At 34.5% G+C, this 20,667-nt stretch overlaps 1 protein-coding gene across 4 annotated transcripts in view; it reads left to right on the top strand.

The window, feature by feature from the left end:
- Nucleotides 1-11,439: 11,439 nt before the first annotated feature.
- LOC119597147 (protein hob3-like) overlaps nt 11,440-20,667 on the top strand; it is a gene marked incomplete at its 3' end in the record, with an annotated part of 50,179 nt that continues 40,951 nt past the window's right edge. The window contains 2 exon segments of one of the 4 annotated variants that reach the window (XM_037946652.1): nt 11,440-11,570; nt 11,836-12,013. 4 annotated transcript variants of the gene reach the window in all.

Genomic DNA, 20,667 nt, shown 5'->3' with positions numbered 1-20,667 from the left:
CAAAATGTAATTGTGGAAGGATTTTAACTTCTGGGTTTTAATTTTAAAAATTTAAAGGCAGAATTTTTAAAATACCCCTACCCCCCCGATTTTTGTAAGTATATAATTTATTGAGAACTGTCATGATGGCGCATTCTGTGTGTGTGAAAGGCATTTTTTGTCTAAAAGTCATCAAACTATGCATTACTTCAAAAGCCGAAACGTTTAGTTTTTAAATTACACATTTTATTCTTTTGATTATTTTTTTTTGGTATATTCATAGTTACAGACCAACAGTATCAGTATCAGAACATATATAGGGAAATAATAGTATGAAAACCTATAGTTATGTTCCAGGCACGTCTTGGATGAAAAACATTTAAACACAGATACCGACACAGCTAAAATCACCAATAAAGGACAGAGGAAGTTTATATCTCCTATAAAATGACAACATGTTGTATAACATTATCAAATTTGTTTGTTCTACTTTCGGGAAAGTAATCTGCCTGGAACTATCATTCTCAGATAACATGTTAACCGGCTTTTTTGGTAGCAATTTTTAGCGAGGTCCAGAAACTGCTAAAATGTTTTAACAGTACCAATATCAACCGCAACAGCTGAACGGTCATTTTCTATGCTCCGACGAGTGAAAAATTACTTGTGTTCAACCAAAGATTGGACAATATAATGCCTCTACACGCTCACAAAGAAATAACAGACTCACTTGACTTAACAACTATTGCAAGGCAGTTTGCGGTCCGTAAACGACAGCAGGTTGATTTTCTTGGACATTTTTGAATACAAGTTCGACAACATAGTTTTGCATTTGCCTTTTTAGAATGATAGTTTGTATTTTCTAAAAACTAAAACCGCGGAATTCGCAGCCTACATCTGTAAAGGACTCCAGATTAATTTTTGAAAAAAAATCTCAAATTAAATGTTGTGAAAGGAACTTACAACTGTAAAGGATAGAAAAATGTTTTATTTTGGAACTTTTTATTATTTTTTTTGTTGCAGAATGTCATTTTTGCTATTTTTTAAATAGTCTTAAGCTTTTGATTTTCGAATCCCCTCACCCCCTAAACCAGGTAATCCGAATCCCCTCCCCCAAGCAAAGACTCCCCTCGCCACCTATGACAGGTTATCATTTTTTTTTTTTTTTTTTAATATTTGAAATCCCCTGAATTTTCACATTCGCCCCCCCCCCCCCCCTAGTCATAGACTCGCTCCGCCGCCTATGGCGAAATAAAATATAAGAAATATAGGAATTTTACCTATACGGCGTTTAATGGTTTATACTGGCACACCTGTGTGGGCGGAGCTTAAACTTGAAAAAAACACTCATCGCAGTTCTTTCTGTTCCTTTCTATATTTCCAATTAGCTTTCTCCATGCAAACATGCATTATATGTGGCATGAAGCTAAACTGCTGGTCACTGATTACTACTTCATTTGTCAACCTAGCTTCCCGAGTTCTTTCCCAAAGCTCTATGCTATGGCTAATAAGCCTTAATGTCTGTAATATTACAACTTTGTACATCGCCCTTGTTATTGAAAATCGTTTATCAGTACTTTTTCCTCCATCCGCTGGCATTTCTTTCCCTTCGAAATGTTAAATATTCTTGTTAAAGGTCCTACTGTGATTTCTCTCACCCATTTCCATGCTTCTACTGGTATATCATCTTGACCAATCCCCTTCCCGTTTTTTTCATTTCCACATAGCTTTCCTCACCTCCTTTTTGTTCGTTTGTTCTATATCTCTTTTTACAATCTCTACTACTTCTGATCTTCCATTTTTCAAAACCCACTCCTCACTTGCCCAGAAATGTTCCATTTTCATCTTTCATCACTAACTTGTATTTTTTTTCCCCAGCCTGGTCCCTCTGTTTAGTTAGATAGCATTCTTTTTCTCCTTCCCGAGTCTAAGAAATCGTTCACCTCTTCATATGCCTTATGCTTTGCAGTCGCTACCTCTCTCTTTATCTTGTGTTGTATGCCCCTCGTTTACTGGATAGCATAGGTATGTCTCTTTCTTTATCTTGTGTCATATTTCCCTTCCTAAATTCTTTGGTTAATCTTTACGGTCGGGACGCACTAAGCTAGGGCAAATTGAAGATGATATTCTTGTAGAGTATAAAAAGTTACAGTTGTGGGCACAGGAACTAACCTGCAGACACAAACGGTAACGACACAAATAATGGAAAGAGGTCGCGGACAACGCTGTTCACAGCCCAAAGGGTCCGCTAGGTGCTCCAGGGGTAAGTCACTCGCTCGGGGGCGAAACAATAAGCCACGCAACTCGCAAAATCGTTTTCTGTCGTACTGCGCACCAACGACTCACGACCAATCAGGAGGCGGCAATTTGGTAAGATTTTAATTTGCTAATTAAAATTTTTAGTGCAATTTCCATAACTTTACCATGCGAATATCACGGTCATATACTGTTCATATATATTCGCATTTTACCCGTTTTTACGTAAAGAAAAAAAATCCATGCTTATTTACTCAAACCTTTTAAGTTTTTAAATTGCTTAACTACTCAGACAATTTAGTCAGTGCTTAAGTATTTCGAGTATGCAAATAACACCTGCACTTTTCGAACTACACTGGTGACCTGCCTCGTTCGTCTCAGTGACAGTGCCCGATGTTGTGCCATCTGCTACGGTGGTGTGTTAGACTTCCATTCTAAATTTTATGAAAAAACAGTAGTCATTATTATTATTATAATTATTTATTATTATTATTTTTATTTATTTATCATATATATATTGTTTTTTTTTTTTGCAAAATCATGACTTCTATAACTGAAAAAGTGAAAAAGTGCAGTGCAATTTGCAGATAGACATTAAGAACAAAAATTTTAGATGCAACAAATCGACGAGAAAAATTCACTCCTGGTATGAAACCAGAGGCCAAAACAAAACCAACCATGCCACACGACCTACAAAAAGGGAAAGTGTGCAACTAGGATCTTACTAGCTCCATGGGCCCATTACCTATCTACTCATACTTGAGTAATGATAGCGAAGTTTTACGCTCACTCCCCGTGGGCACTCGGTGTACTGTGGTATATTTATGAAAGATGGAAAAATGTTGGGGCCCCCATCAACCCTCCCCCCGGGCAGTGCCCCAAGCGCATGTCCGGGTCACGTCATCTTGATGTGGTGTAAATTTTGTGTCATTAAATGTACTCGATTCTTGCGTTTTCCCTAATTTTCAAATATGGTAGGCATAGACAAACACTCGTTTTTTTTCCATCTTAATTATGAAGATTGGCTCGAATATCTGGAAAGTTGCATTTCTTTGATCTTCGTAAAGATGAAGTTTGGCTCGCATTTCCAAAGAGTTGCATTCTTTGATCTTCGTAAATATGAAGTTGGCTTGTATTTCCAAAAAGTCGAATTTCTTTGCATTCATAATTTCCTTTGGACATTTACCGACACTCAACTCAACTGAGGCCACTCCTTGTCTTCCCCCAAACCACCCCTGTTCCCCAAGATTGTTGGCTGGAGTTGGGGACCTAGTCTGGGGCCCGGTGGGGTCCATACTGTAAATAATTTTTTTCTTTATATATATTCTTGAACATCTTTATTCCACCACTCAGTTTCTTTTTTTGGGTCTTTCCGGGTATTCGGATGACACTCCCACTACCCTTTTGGGCTGTTTCCCTTAATACTTTTGTTGTATCCAACTAACTGGTAACCCCTTACTACCATACAGTGTTCGTTTCACATCTTCCCTATATTCCACCCGATAGTCTTCAAACTTCCATCATTTGAATTCTGGCTCTTGCTTTTCATTATCCTCTTCTTTCTAGTTCTGAAATTAATCTACTTTACCAACATACAATGTTGTGTAGCTACACTTTCTCCTACTATACTGACCTTTGGGCAAAGTAGATTTCCACTTTTATTCGTTATGTTTTCTTCCTTCTTCTTGAAACTTCTTTTTGGGCAAAATCCACCACCTTTAACATTCCGTCCCTCTTACATCATATGTGCTTATCACCTCTTCATCACCTAAGTTCCCTATTGCAACATGCCCTCTGAAATATGCCCCAATCAGTAATCCTTCTTCCTTGCGGAGACTACATATCATCCAAGTCGCTCTAGAAGTTTTCTTTTTCTTCCATCTGACAACCAACTTGTGGTATATTCCAAATAACATTCAGTATCACACCTCCCATTCCGTTTTAGACACCATTTTATCAGATACTCTCTTAACTTCCAAAACATTTTCTAACAAGTTTTTCCTTTAGAATGATCCCAACTCCGTTCTTCTCCTTTACCAGCCCAACAGAGACAACATGTAAGGTTTCCATTTATCGCTTCCACATTTTTTCCCCTCTCCTTTTTTCTCCGTTGTTTTCGGGTTTGTTCCCCCTCTCCTTCTCCTTGGCCTAACAGTAGCACTATTTCCACCGGCACCCTGCTGGCCCGGGTTGGTGGCGGTCGTTGTTAACTTGGGCCACGACCAATCCGGTATAGAAATCTCATTTATGATCCAGATAATTGATGATCCATAAGTTTTAGACCGGGTGCTCTCCTCACCGTAATCCTCCCCATTTAAACCGGGGTAGGGACCGGCACTATTGAATGCACTGGATTATTTGTCCAAAATAAATGTCTCAAACATAGCATGAAATTATGGTTCGTCATTCACAATTAAGAATGACCGATATGCTTTATGGCATTCTGCACTGAGGATGCAATCGAGCTCCTTTTTTTAAAGTTTCTGCTAACATATTTTTCATTGGAAATATTTTACTGTTCCTTATATTCAAGGATAAAGATGTATAGCTCTTTTCCCTTTTTTCATTTAGGTTAGCGTATTTATCATTATCAACAGTGTTGCCAGATTGGGCTACCTTCTGGGGTGCGGCGATACTAAATTTGAACGTAGACGTGTGTGGGGTAGAACAGGATTTGGCTACTTCCTTCTCTGTGAACTTGGTACTTTTAAATGTAACCTTTGAGCTACTTTGATGAGTTCGAGTAATTTTTGACTATGACAATGGGGTCTTCCCTGACAATATTTATATCATCAGTTTTTGTTTTTCGTGTGATTGGAGAACGAGCCAGCCGACAGTCTTGATGGTTTTGATAGCAGGGGGGGGCATTAAGTAGACAGGGAAATTACGGGGTTAAACAGGCAAAATTAAGAAGAAAGAGAACAGAAATGTTTAAAACAAGCATAAAGAACGCTTAAAATCGAGTTTTGGAACTCTATGGACGTCCCGCCCCCTTTTTGAAACTCTACGGACCGCCGAGCCCAACTTTCGGGGGAACTCTTCGAGACAGTTGTAAGGCCTAGTAACCCCAAAGCAGGACGTCATCAGGATTCCTCCTGTTTTTTCTGGACGATTTACGGGGATAAACCCCTAACTGGGTTGTCCTTATATCAGAGTGTGCGTGGTTTTGGGGTGTGTGTACATACACCAAATGTGTCGGATATTATGGTCAGGGACTCTAGAAAAAACAGTGCTTAGAAAAATTACGAATAGGGAGTGTGGTGCTAAGGTAACAGGGTGCTGTACCAACGACCTTTGGGGCGAGACCTGGTGAATGTATGTGTGAAAAGCACTTGACCTGGCGCTCGCACCCTCCCCGCGCCCGACCGAGGAATTAATCACCCAAGAAGCGGAACGGGACAACCACCCCTCACTGTCCTACCATGGATGAGGGTGGGACGGCTCGATGCCCCTTCCAGTGCCAGTGCCAACTACCACCCCCTCAACCCTCCACTCTAGGGAGGATTGTTTCCACCGAACATAGGGAGTAAAACGATGTGGATTCGACTGCCGACCCTGATGTTTGATAACGGGGGATTCCAACTCGTTCAGACCAGAAGGAAGAAAGTGAAAACCATGCCGAATGACACCAGCACTGACCAAGAAAGCAAACGGGGCGACCCAAAGCGCGAACCCATCGCCCCCCCGGGAGAGGTACATTAGGGCTGGCCTTTTCCGGAAAGGACAGACTTCCGTCGATAAAATAAAGGGGGATGAGGGAGGTCAGCCAGCTGCCGCCCCTCCAAGAGAAGGGGCCCCCTTTGACATGGTGCAGGGGAGATGGATATCCTCGCGCTACGTCTATGTACGACGAGAACAACAACAATATGTGGCCCTGATGGGTTAATGGCACTTTTGCGGGATCTCTCTGCAGAACAAAAAACGACTTTCAGCCTAAAAAGAAAAAATACGGGGAATACCTGGTTACCGGTTTCCGAAGGAGGCGCCGCTGAGGAAGCACTGCATCTTTCCGGGTGTTTTAAAGGCCCGGAGGGTCTATAGGACGGACAGCCCTTGAACAGGCTCATCATTGTATGGAGCGGTGAACAGCCCCCACCTAAAGAGTACCAATTCTTTTGGGAAAATCCATAGAGCTGAGCTCCATTCGACCGTGGTGCTCAGAGGTTGTAGTCTGCTACAAGTGTCAAGGTTATGGCCACGTAGCTAAATATTGCAGGAAGGACACAGCGTGTGCTGTCTGTGCAGGAGCTCACCAGGCAAAGGACTGCCGCCACCATCGTGAAGAGGTGCGTCAGGTGCAGAGCGGAAGGTGTGACGGCCTGGCACCGTAACTGCCCCCACAAAACCGCCCGAGCACCCCCCCACCTGAATTGCTGAATTGAAAAAAAATGATAATGGAGAACAAAAGTGATCGTGTAGACAGGAAAATGTGCGTTTTGATAATGTTTTGTGATGTTTGTGATGTTGAAAATACGAATGAGGTCTCTGATATTATTATTACGCACGTGCGTTCTGATGATGTTAGTGATGTTGACAATACGAATGAGGTCTTGATATTATTATTACGCACGACGGACCATCAGAAAACAGTGACGACAGTGACGTAAAAATGACGCTGACGAAGATGCGAAGGAAACGGCCGATCTGTGGGACATCACTCAGAAAATGCTATCGGTACAGATTATTTCCCTATAGGATCAATACGCGGAAAGCGCGCAAACAGAAAATAAAGAAGATACAACACAAATACGTAATGCAGTACAAGAAATATGCAGACTAAAGAGTTTCATCAAACAGAAAATTTTACCAATCAGTTAAACATAGGGTGTGATGGGGGACAAGAAAAAAAATTACTTTTCTTTTAGGAATATACGTGGTGTCAACCGTAGAATTAATGGGCTTGCTTTACTATATTCATAACAATAATGTTGACGGTTTTCTGTTTACAAGAGCCCTTCACATCAGCCACTAAAATAAAAACCGCCCCTAGAATTAGAGGCTACCACTCCTATACGAACACAGGAATGACAGGCCTATTGACTTATGCAGTGGGCACCATACCGCATAAGTTTTGGGGCGAAATCTAATGACAAATGTGCAGTATCAGCATTTACATATTCGAACAGCCTCTGGGTTTTCTCTCTGTACAATGTATACGCAAGGTGTAGAAGTTTCAGGGCTGATTTACTGCCCAACTTTCAGAATCACGGCACAATATGCATGGGAGATTTAATGCTAGACATTATACATTTGGAGATAGCAATGCAATGAAAATGGCGAAGAGTTCCAACATTTTGTGAACAACAGATCTATGACAGTATATGATACAGACAGGCAAACTCACGTGGCGGGGGGCAGGCTAGATTATGTAATAGGAAGGGATCTTGTGCATGGAAGCGTCAGAAGCATGCTTGCAACAGAGCTAATCAGTGACCACTTTGCAATAGTAACGAGATACGCTGTTATAATACTCAGTCTACAAAAACAAATAGGGTCAAAATTTCTATCCCCCTTACCTTGAGCATCACTTAAATCACGTATCTATGACTGGGACAATGATTTCACAGTAACAAGGTTGATAAATTTTCCATGGACATGACAACATGGTCAAATGATTACTACAAAAACTTGGGTCTGTCCAAAGAAAACCTTCAAGAGCATCACCCCAAACAACCTAAGTGGGTCAGTGACCCTACACAATTAAGGGAACAAAAGCGAGTTCAGGAGCTTTATGATATCTACAAGCAGGATAATACCCGTGACAACCTTATTGAATTTTTTAAGGCTAACAAAAAACTACGGGAATTAAAAACTCATTTCAGAAATTAACACTGAACAGAGCATTAACAACAACACCTCAATGTCGGAGGGCTGGGAAAAAAAATAATCGAATTTCAAAGGGAAACCACTAACACCCCGCAGTTCCATAGTCCTCTTTCACAAACAGATATGCTCCTTAGTCCAAAGGGCTGGAGCGTCCAAATTGAGCTCACTTCCCACAAATATTCAGGATCACCCTTTGTCAAACTAAAATTGCACGCAAATTTGCCATTGAGATTGGATGTTCTGATACTGACCCCTCAGACTTTGCTGAGATCACTGGTGGGAACTGAACAATGGCCCTGATCAAAGGAAGAGCGGCCGCCCAGGTGAGGATGGAATTACCTATAGTGTCCTCCGCCTTATAGCTCAGGTACCTGGTAATTTCCCCTTTGCAAACCCATACAGGTTAAGTTTGTCACAAGGTATTCTGCCTGGCCCCTGGACACGCAGTCTAATTCCCTCCCTATACCGAAATCAAACACTGATAAATACCGACCAATTTCATTAACCCATGTTTTTATGCAAAGTTCTAGAAAGGATAATTTTGAACAGACTCAGGTACAGGTTACAAGGTAAAATTATCTCACAGACTGTACGGATTCCTATCCGGACGTAGCACACAAACATTGCTTTGCAGAGTACTTTCACACTCTAATCCAGGGAAGCACACTGTTTGCTTGACCTTAAGTCAGCTTTTGACATTGCAAACAGAGAAGTTATCCCAGAAAAAATAAGTAAGCTTTGGCATCCGGGTAAATATTGAACTGGATTAGAATGTATCTCGAACAGATCTGCAAGTGTCCGTTCAGGGGAGTGAGAAGTTCCACTTACAGTCTTTTGAACTGGGACGCCACAGGGAGGATTCTCAGCCCTATGCTGTTCAATGTCCTCATGCACAAGCTTGGTGGCAGATATCCCACTTGGGGAGGTGAATCCATTATATGCTATGCTGATGACATATGCGTCAGAGCATCATCACAAGTGAGGATGCAAATAATTCTCGACAGAATCACAGCAAGGCTCATGAGTGTGGATTAGTCATTTCCGCTGAGAAAATAAGGCTCTAAACCCATGTATCATCCCCCACCCACTTTCGCATGGGGTGACCAGGAGCTTGACATGTGCCAAAATGAATGTAAATGATGCAGACCTGGTCTTCTCTCTAAAGAAGAGACTCTGGGGGAGATTGAAACCTTTGAAGTTCTTGTCGGAAGAGAACTGGCATCAATGTTAAGCTCGCTAGATGTTTTACTTGGCTTTTATAAGGTCAGTTGTAGACTACCATGCACTGCACTTGTTGGGAGTGTAAGGAATCAGAAATAGGTAGTTTGGAGGTTTTGTGCAAAATGAAGCTATGAGGGTTATCCCGGCGCCCCGAGAACAGCAAGGATAGTAAACATGAGAACAGAATAAACTTACCATCCCATTTTTGATAGAAAATATTTATTTCCACCATATTTGGGGTCAAAGCTCTGAGGGAACACTCGTATCTCTCAGATCTCCAAAAAAAACTGCAACATAAAAACACGCAAGTAGACGTGACAAATCACACACACGCGCGCCCTCTGATACACAAAATCTCCATGAACATTATAAACTCAATGTTCCAATTAGTAAAATACCAAAAGGTCGCTCCATTCCACCATGGAAAAAATTCAACATTGATCGTGCACCTTACATGTCTACCACAAAAAACAGGGTGCATAACTGTGTGTTGAAACAAATTGCGCTAGCAACGGTAACGGAACACACAGAATCTATGGGTGATGATGCATATGAATGTTACGGCCCCACGGATCCGTTTCATCTGGATACAAAAACTGGTTTTGCTTGCGCTGTATACAAAAATGGCTTACTACAACATCAAGTTAATATGAGAATACAAAACGGGCCCGCACTACACAAACGGAGCTGGCAGGATACTCCTCGCAACGGAATTCTTAATGTCTAGGGGCTCTGGAGTAGTTTTCTGTGACTCTCAAAGTGCTCTTTGGACGCTAAATTCTTCAAAGGGAGGTGGCGATGAAGAAATGTGAGTTGCATAAGCGAACGTACCTATGCAAACAGAGCGTAATTTTAGCATTCAATTTTTATGGATACCATCTCATGTTGGCATACGCAAGCACGACCCCCGTAGACAAATTGGCCCAAAGAAACCTGCAGCAAGGGTATTGGAACATAGATCTTGGGGTGCCTCTTGCTAGGGTTGCACATATATTGAAAAGTTCTCAAAGGAAGAACTAGTAGAATGATTAACACTCAAAGGCCTGAAAGCTGTACCATAAGGCACTACGATAGTATAGAGATGGCAAGCCTTCCATGGGTGGCACCGAAGTCAAAAACCCGACAGTATGACGTGGTTATTGCCAGAATACGTTTAGGTTACAGAATGTACTTTCAATGCACGGTGCAAGAAGTGCAGATGAATCTAGATGTAGACTGTGTAACGAAGAAAACAAACGAACGCTTGAGCACTATATCTCGGGAAAGGTCATGTGATACAGCCTTTCAGACCACCTAACATGAGGTATAAAGAACTATGTGAATATTTCATTTAATCTGATACATTGGAAGATATACTCGTACTATACCCGAAATTTACAATGTGAGAACTACCGTAAGCAAATAACAGTGTTATTCAAACACAGCGGCAAAAGCATATGTAAGTAATAATTTTTGTATGATGTATGATTTATATTTATATTTTACCTTGTACAACTACAGTAGTAACAGACTACTTACTGTACAATGTCAGATATATGTAAAACTGTAATCATGATTGCCCACGCCTGAGCAGATAGCCAGGGTGGTAAATAAACTTACTTAACTTAACTTAACTTAACTCTTCGGGAATCAAACCCATCGTGGGAAAAAATCTACGGGATTTCATATAATCCTGATCCCCAATGCATCCTAACCAATATACCAACCTAATCTTAACCCTGTGGGATTTATACCTACAATCTATATATCCCCTAGCCAGGGGGTTCTGCCCTCTGGACCCCCATAGTAATATATACACCTAGCCAGGGGGCTCTGCCCACTTGACCCCCGTGGTTTTATATGCGCCTAGCCAGGGGGCTAAGCCCCTTGACCCATGGCTTTAAGAAAATACAATCTATATAGTACCTAGCCCTGGACTCCAGGGTAAAACCACATACCTTTGTAGAGCTAAACAACGATCTTTTCTTTATTCTGTATATCCACTATTTGGCTTTAAAAATGACCAGCAACACTTAAAATGAAACGCTTCTCACGGGCGTTTCTCAATGAATGGCGTCGCACGGCCTGTCAAATCTCCCGGTGGGAAAACGCGTATGCGCACAAGGTTATTGTACAGAATAGCGTAAATAATTGCCAAACACGTAAAAAAAGTATAATAAAACTAAAAGAATGCATTACCTACATGAATTCGGAAAAACAGAGGCTTGAATTGCAAAATAATTATTCTCACTAGTAATAGTCTACAGATCGCAGTAATGAGTTACGCGTCATATTGTTTTGGTCCTAGCAAGGTAAACACTACGTGGACAAGATAAGAAAACAGAAAGTTAGATGTATGCCTAACAAGAATTTTAACAAAACATACAAGACTAAAACAACACTTACATAGACTAAAACTTGAAAATTACCCTACATGCAGATGGTGCAGACAAGAAGAAGAAACAACAGAATATCTGATATTACAGTGTCCAAGATTCAACTCCTACAGAACATACTTAATAGATGCCCTAAGGAAAGTAAAAATCAATAATCCTAATCTAAATCTTCTAATTACAGGCTCAGATCTACCACCAACTAAAAGGTACTACATTTTGAGACACATGAAGATATTTCTACAGCGAACAAAGATAACTGACTACATATAAGCTACAAAGGAAATCAAGAAAAGGATCCAGTAGATGTAGACAATAGTATAGTCTAAAACCCTATAAAAAGAAGAAAGAAAGAAAGAAAGGTAAACACTATGGGTACTTAAAACGTGTGGTTGATCTCTCTTCTCTGTCCTATATCCTTTATTTTCGATTTGCACACATTTTGTTGTAGTTGAAAATTGTCTTACTTTTCGTCAAGGTAACCACTCTATACACTTACAATTATCAAAGCTGTAATATGCATGAAAATTTAATTTCCTTCGCTAATGATATAAATAAAAGTATTGGTAATGTCTACAAACTGACCATACCCCTTAGAGATCAAGACCATACTACTCCAGCCATAAGATAATACCATAGATGAAAAGTGCCCAATTGTTGGTCATTCTTTCCATTACAGGTAAATTTAATTTGTACTACATGGCGGTGAGAAACTGAAACTATACTGGAAAAAGTGCATCTTCGAACCAGCCACATTCACCAAGAAAATTAGATCTTGTAATATGTAGCCTATGGGAAAGTCTTAGATAAGTAACGAAAGAAAAACTTTGAAAATGGTGAATATGAAATTGATAAGATTCTTATGTTAAAAAGAGGGAATTGTCTATAATTAATTTCCTCTTCTTTTATAGGGTCTCAGACTTTTGAAATCTATATTCCCTGGATCTGTGCTTCTTGATTTTCCTTTGTTGATTGGATTTTTTTTTTTTTTTATTATATCTATTAGTTCTGTTCTTTGTAAGAATATCTTCAGGTCTCTTAATATGTAGTATTTCTTAGCTGGTGTTTGCTCTCCTCCTGTTATTAAAATATTTTATTTGGATTTTTTTTTTTCTTTTTTTTGATAATTCAAATAATTTTACTCTGTGATAGTTAAATCTTGGGCACTGGAGTGTTAGGTATTCCATAGTTTCTTGTTCATATTGGCACCATCTGCATGTTCGATCTGTTTCCATTTTTAGTTTATGTAGATGTTGTTTTAGTCTTGTGTGTTATTTTTATATGTGTTAAACATCTAGTTTTCTGTTGTTGTTTTTTTCTTGACCATTAATTTGGTTTGTTGTCTTTGATGTCGTAGTTTCTTGTGTTTAGTATTTCTGTTAGTTTTTCTTCCCATGTTTTTCTGTTTTTGTTTTTTTATTTCTTTTATCAGATTGTTAATGTCTCTTGTTATAGCAGTGGGATTTGTTATTTCATGTGCTTTTTTTGCTGCTTGGTCTATTATTTCATTGCCTCTGATACCTTTATGTGATGATATCCATTGTAGTTTGATATTTTGTTTCTGTTTTGATAATGTGTGTATTGTCTGTTGTATTTCTTAGGTGATTTGTTTGTGTTTTTTAGGTCTGTGGTTGACTATTAACTGTAATGCTGAATGGCAATCTGTGAAGATTACAGCATTTGTTATTTTGTTGTTTTGAATGTATTCTAATCCTTGTCTTATTACAAATAACTCTGTTTCAGTGATATTTGTATTTTTTGGTAGCTTCCAGATTGTTATAATGTTTGCATATTGAATATATATTGGTGCTGAAGTTGAATTTGGTTCCTTTATTTTAGAACCATCATTGAAGTTTTTCTGTTGTTCTCTATATGTTATAATTTCTAACATTTGAAAATATTTTTTTATTATTTGTTCTGGAAGGTCTTTTGTTGGGTTTATACATATTGTGAGATGTCATACCATGGTGGTACTGGAGTTATATTCTGTATTTTATTAGTTATTATATTGATTCTGAATACTTTATAGGCTTCTAGTCCTCTGTAAGTTAATATTCTTTTGTCTTTTCTTGGATTATATTCTTTGATATTATTTATTACAATTTGTTTTATTGGTTTGTTATCTTGTTTCTCTAGTATTTTTGCTAGCTGTATAATTTTTTTTTCTTTCTTATTTCTAATGGTATATTGTTAGTTAATGCCTGAAGGAATACTATTGGGGTGGATCAAAAACAACCAGTTGCTATCCTTAGTGCTAAATTTTGTACTGTTTTTAGTTTTTTTAGTTTCACTTTTTTTTGCATTTCCATAAATGGATATTCCATATTCTATTTTAGGCTTGATAAATATGTTATAAAGTTTTAGTAGTGTTTCTTTATTTGCTCCACAAGTGTACAAGGATAGTTTTTCATTATATCTATTCATTTTAATGATTTTATTTTTATTTTTTCAATATGCTCTCTCCATTGAGTCTTAGTGAATTGAATCTTAATCGTAATGTTTATTTGTAAAATCATTTCTTCATTATCTATTTTTATATTAGGTATATTTTCTATCATTTTATGTGTAAAACCCATTATTATTATTATTATTTTTTTTTAGTTTATCTTCAGATCCCATTTGGTTGCCCATTCTTTAAAATGTTTCAATGCTCTTTCTAGGCTATTTGTTGCTTCTGTCAAGTATTTGTTTATGGTTATTAAGGTTATATCCTCAGCATATATTATTTTATTTACATTTCCTGGTAATTTTATATCTTATTATTATATCAAATAATATTGGGCTTATTGGGGAGCCCTTTTTCTAGGTCTATACAAGCTACCAATGCATATTTCCCCCTTTAATTACATAATGTATGTGTCCCTCTATTACTTGTAATGTATCTATTGTACTTTTATTTGGTCTGAAACCTATAAGGTCTTCATCTAATTTATTATTTATCTCTAGCCAGCAATTTATTCTCTTTGTTATTGTTTTTTCGAAATTTTTCCCTAGAGTTGTTATACTGCTGATAAATCTATAAGATTTTAGCCTCCGGGCTAGTACAGTAGTAACGTGTCAGCCTCTCATCCGAGGGGTCGGCGGTTCGCACCCCGCCCAGTCGCGAGAAGTTGGAATTGTTGCCTGGAGGTTACTGCTGTGGCTGGGTACCACTGTGGATAAGGACTAAGCTCAGCCAGCTGACACACGTGAGCGAGTTGGCATTAGTCGACACAGGCCAGGCTCCCCTCATGGTATAGCCCGGGCGAGGCTAAGCTTCGCATATCGGGCTTATCCTTATGCTTATAAGATTTTGTCTTTCATGGGTTTTTCCAAGGTTTGTTTATTTGGTTTATTATGACATTTTTGAATTCTTGTGGATATTCTGCTTTACTCCAGTAATGGTTGATTTGTTTTAATATTTTCTCAATTATTTTTTCTGGGGCATATTTATAAAATTCATAAGGTATTTTGTCTGGACCATAGGCTTTATTTCTTTTAGTATTTCTTATTTATAGCAATAAAGTCACTAATATTTATTTATTTATTTATTTAATTCTATATTGTTTGGGAGGTTTAATATTCATTTTCTCTCTTCTGTCAGTATTCTTTTTAGGAATTTTATTTACTGCTATTAGATATTCATTTTTGAATAATGTTAATGTTTTTGACATCTCTGATACTGGGAGATCATTCTCTATCAGTGGATATTTAGTTATGATTGTTTTCCCAGTTAGTTCCAGATTTTCTTTGAAGGGTACAATCTGAAGAGGTACAACAAAAATTTGTAAGATTCTCTCTTCTCTCTTTCAATTATTTGTCTTGCTTTTATTTCAAAAAAATTATATTCTATTTGGTTTTCTTTTTTTAGGTATTTTTCTCCATTTATTAAATGCTGTATTTCTTAATTTTATTATTTCATTACGTTTCTCATTCTTCTTCTTCTTTCTTCTTTTTATATGGTTTTAGACTTCTTATGTCTATATTCCCTGGATCTTGTTTCTTGGAATCTTCTCTCTGTTGTTTGAAGGTTTTGATCTCTGTTTTATATGATATTTATTATTCTTGTTCTTTCTCATTCCACCGTGGTTTATTTGGTTTTATATTGTTCTTCTCAAATGTAAAACATTTTAATCCTGTATCTTTTAAAAGATTTATTATTTCATTTAAAGAATTTATGTTTTCTTTATCTGTATCCATCAATTCTCTGAAATCTGTTCCATCCTTATTCTGTGTAAATCCATTTTTCTCTTTGGAATGAGTGGTTTTTATTAAGATATTTTTTTAATGATTATTGGAAGATGGTCACTTCCTAGGTTTGGGCCTGTTTCTATTTCTAAATGGCTTAGAGATGGTGTTGCTAACACCAGGTCTATTGTTGTTTCTTTTGCTTTTTGGATCAATTCTTGTTGATAGGCCTGGTCTTGTCAATAAAATTATATTATTTTGATAATTATTTCATATATACTTTTGCCTGTCTTATTTGTTAGCTTTATCTTTAGTTTTGAATTCCAACTAATGTGGTGGGTGTTAAAATCGGCTACGATTATTTTTTGATCTTCAATTTCTTTTATATAATATTCTAATTCCTCACTTTTTAGGTTGTTACAGAGTTGTACATCAATAGAATATTTAGCCATCTCTTTTCATAATTTATCTCTATTCCTATTGTTTCTAGTCTATTATTATATCTGTCATTTAAATTTAAGGTTTTAAATTGTATTATGTTTTTTTATACAAAAGACTGGGCCTCCTATTTGATCCATCCTATTATTCCTTATTACTTGATAGTTTTGGACAGTAAATTTATCTTTATGCTTTAACCATGTTTCACAAATACCTATTAATTTTGGTTGTTCTTTGTTTATTAAGTAATTTAATTCTATCTTTTTGTTCTGAACAGATCTTGTATTCCACAAGATTATTTTATTCATTTAGATATCTGATTAACTTTTTAAATATTGGCATTATTTCTTTTATGACATCTGTGATGATTTCTTGCAATGAGTTCATCTTGGTTATTACATTTGATATTATGCTGACCACTTCCTTTATTGTTTGTATCCATGGGAGATCTGTTTTTGTTTGGTTTTCACTTTGAGTATTCATTTCTTTAATTGGGATTGGTAATGGCCATGCTCCTGGAAAATCATTTTGGAATAAGGATTTAGTGAGTGAGTAGTTTGGATTATTTTGTTTTTCCCTTGAATCTTCTGTGTTGGTTTTGCTTTTCCTGGTGTATGTGTTCTATCTTTTTGTTTGTTGTTTGTATTTTTTTTCTTTCTTTCTTTCTTTCTTATGGGTGTTCTTTGTTCTGAGGTTAAACTCTGAGATTGGATTAATGTATGGGCATATGTTGTTGGTGTAGTGTGTTCTGTTGTTTGTGAATTTGTTTTAATTTTTTTACTTGTTATTTGTTGTTAGTGTTAGTTTGTATAATGATTATTTACTGGTGTTATTGGGAAATATATCAATTGCAAATTCCTTTTGTACTTGTTTTAGTTCTTGGAACTGTTTCTTTATTTCTAAGTTGTTTGTTGTTGTCATTTTGGTGTTTATATTTTGTGCTTCTTTGTGTATTTTGCATATGTTTGTGTTGGGTGAATGATTTTCCTGGCAATAGAAGCAATATTCTGTATTTGTGCAATCTTTGTAACTGGGATTATATTGGCTACATTTACTGCATCGTTTTTTGTTTTTGCACGTCATTAATCCCATGGCCATACCTTAGACATTTGAAACATTTTGGAATTGGGAAGGTATATTGATTTACTGCGTATGAGGTATGCCCTATTGCTACTTTTTCTGATAGGGGACCTTTAGAAGTTAGCCTTAATGACTTTGTTTCAGTCCATTTGTTTTTGTTTTCTTTTTCTTTGTTGAGTCTTTTTATTCTTATTATCTGTATGATTTCTGAATTTTTCCACTAATTGACCTTATTTTTTCTTTTATTTTCTCAGGACTTAGGTCCATCTCAACAGGACATATTGTTCCATAAGAACAACCTATTTTTCTTGCAGGAGGCTGGTTGTTTGCAAATAATTTCCCATTCCCTAGTTTCTGAATTTTATTTAGAGGTCTTAATTTACTGATGTCTTAGACCTCAATCTATTGCTCTATCTATTCCCAGTACTCTTAAGGAGTCTTCAAGAATGTATTTATGAAATTTGGATTTGTTTATTGCATCTGTTAATTTATGGGATTATTGAAATTGCGTGTTTTTGTTTCACCAGCTAAGCTTATTATGATAACATTAGGGCTGTCTTGCCTGTTTACTATTGAGTCCTCGGATGTGGTCGGTTGGGCTGCCGTGATGTTTTCTGCCAGTTTTGTGTTTTCTAGGATGCTGGGATTTCGATCTTCTTCACTGTCACTGTCACTCTTGGTCTTTTGTTTGATTGGGAATCATATATCATTTCATATAAAGTTCCAGGTTTTTCTCCTGGTTCTGGGTTAAGTTCAGTGTCCATTAAATTCATATGTTCACTGCACTCAAAGATTAAAATTATTTTATGAAGGTTCAGTCAGTTCTCTATAATTAATTTGAGAACCCAAACCAGAGATTGAATGTTGTTATGGAGTATTTATGATATTACTAACCTCCCAATACAGAATTCAGGTACTATTAGCATTGGTTCGAGATAAGAGTAAATGCATGTAAGGGAACCAGGTTTCCTTTTTAATTTATCAGCTTTTTCTCCATTTCCATTAGAAATAAGCTCTAATCACAGTGTGCATGTAAACAGTAATAGAGCTGTTGAGTGTTATAACCTCAATGTTTTAGGCTCCAGCAAAAAAAAAAAAAAAAAAAAAAAAAAGACACATATATATATATATATATATTATATTTATATATATATATATATATAATTTTTTTTATTCTTAGTATCTTATGTTTCTAAAATTTTTCCACTAATTGCCTTATTTTTTTTTTTTTTTTTTTTTCCCCCTCCAAGGGGGAAAAAAAAAAAAAAAAAAAAAACCCCCCCCCCCCCCCTTTTTTTTTTTGGGGGGGTTTTTCCCCTTCCCCATTTTTTTTTTTTTGATTTTTTTTCCTTAAAAAAAACCCCTTATTTTTCCTTTTAAAGCCTTTTTTTTTAAAAATTTTTTAAATTGCAGTTTTTTTTAAAAATTTGGGAAAAAGGTTAATTTGTTTTGGGGGGTTTTTGTTTTCTAATCCCCCATTTTCTTGGGTTTTTCATGGTTTGTTTTGAGTTTTGTTTTTTGGGGAGGGTTTCTTTTTTTTTACCACTTTTTTTTTATTGGGGTTTTTTTTCTAATTCCCGTGGTGGGTCCGTTAATTTTTAGGATTTTTCAGATTTTTTGGGTCCGCCCAAAAAAAAAAAAAAAAAAAAAAAAGCCATTTTATGTTTGGGTTAATTAAATATTAAAAATTTTCTTTTAAATTTATAGTTTTTTATTTTTAAAAATATTTATAATTTTTAACAAATAATTTAATTTTAATAAATTTTAACCCAAAAAAATAAAAAAAAAATAATAAAAACAAAAATTTTTTTTTACAAAAAAACACTTTTTTAAATTTATTAAAAAATTTAATAATTTTAAACAAAATTTTAATTTATTTATAATTTATACAAAAAAAAAAAAAAAAAAAAAAAAAATTAAAACAAATATATATATATATAAAATTTTTAATATATATTATATATATATATATAATATAATAAATAACAATAAAACCAAATATAATAATAATATATATATAAAAATTTTAAAAAATAAATAATATATATAAAATATAATATAATATATAAAAATAATATATATTATATATATATATATAATAATATATTTTTATTATATAATATTTTATATAATAATATATATATATATTTTTATATTTTAATTTTATCTATATTATTTTTTTAATTATATTATTATTATAATAATAACTATTTTTCTATATATATCATACAAAACTATATATTTTATTATAATTTTAATTATATATATTATATATATTATATATATAATATATAATATATATAATATTATATATATCATCCCTTTTATATAATAAAATACATAATAATATTATATATATATTATATATCATAATATATATAATATTTAATATTTTAAATATTATTATAATATAATAATATTTTTTATATATATAAATATATAATAAATATATATAATCTATATAATTATATTTTAAAATATACATATTAAAAATAGATAAATTATAATTTATTATAAATATATAATCATAAAATTATAATTAATACAAAAATATATATATATATATATAAATATATATATAAATATTATATAATTTTAAATTTTATAAAACAAATTTTATATATAATATATTTTAATATTATATTTTTTAAAATATAAAATATATATAAAAATATATTATATATTATATTTTATATAATTATATATATACATAATACTAATATACATATATATACATATAACATATAAATTCTCTATACAATTACATATATACTTACTATATTTTTAATATATATTTTTAATATATATATTATATATATATATATATTATAATATACATCACACACACACACATATATTAATATATACCACACGTTTTATCATTATATTTTATACAAATATATATATTATATATAATATTTATATATATAATAAATATATAATATATATTTTAAACACACACACATAATATATACACCTTATATTACATGATACTTATACTATATAAAATATTAATTATATATTATAATATTATATATATATATATATATATAATTTAAAATTATTATACATGCATATATACATTAATAACCCATATATATTTTTATATATAAAATTATATAATATATATATTTATTTAAAAATTATAATACAATGAAAAGAAAACACCACAGTAAAAATGAAACTAACCTAACTTTTTTCGAACTTTCACAAACCAAATGGACCATGTATATGAAAAGTGTTTATATAACATCTATATAACATATATATTTCCATATGTAACTATATATATATATATATATTAATTATATTATTATATATATATATATAT

This window comes from Penaeus monodon, chromosome 38, assembly GCF_015228065.2.
Source record: "Penaeus monodon isolate SGIC_2016 chromosome 38, NSTDA_Pmon_1, whole genome shotgun sequence".
Lineage (NCBI taxonomy): Eukaryota > Metazoa > Arthropoda > Malacostraca > Decapoda > Penaeidae > Penaeus > Penaeus monodon.
The sequence above is the reverse complement of the archived record's forward strand: the minus strand, read 5'-3'. Positions and strand labels throughout refer to the sequence as shown.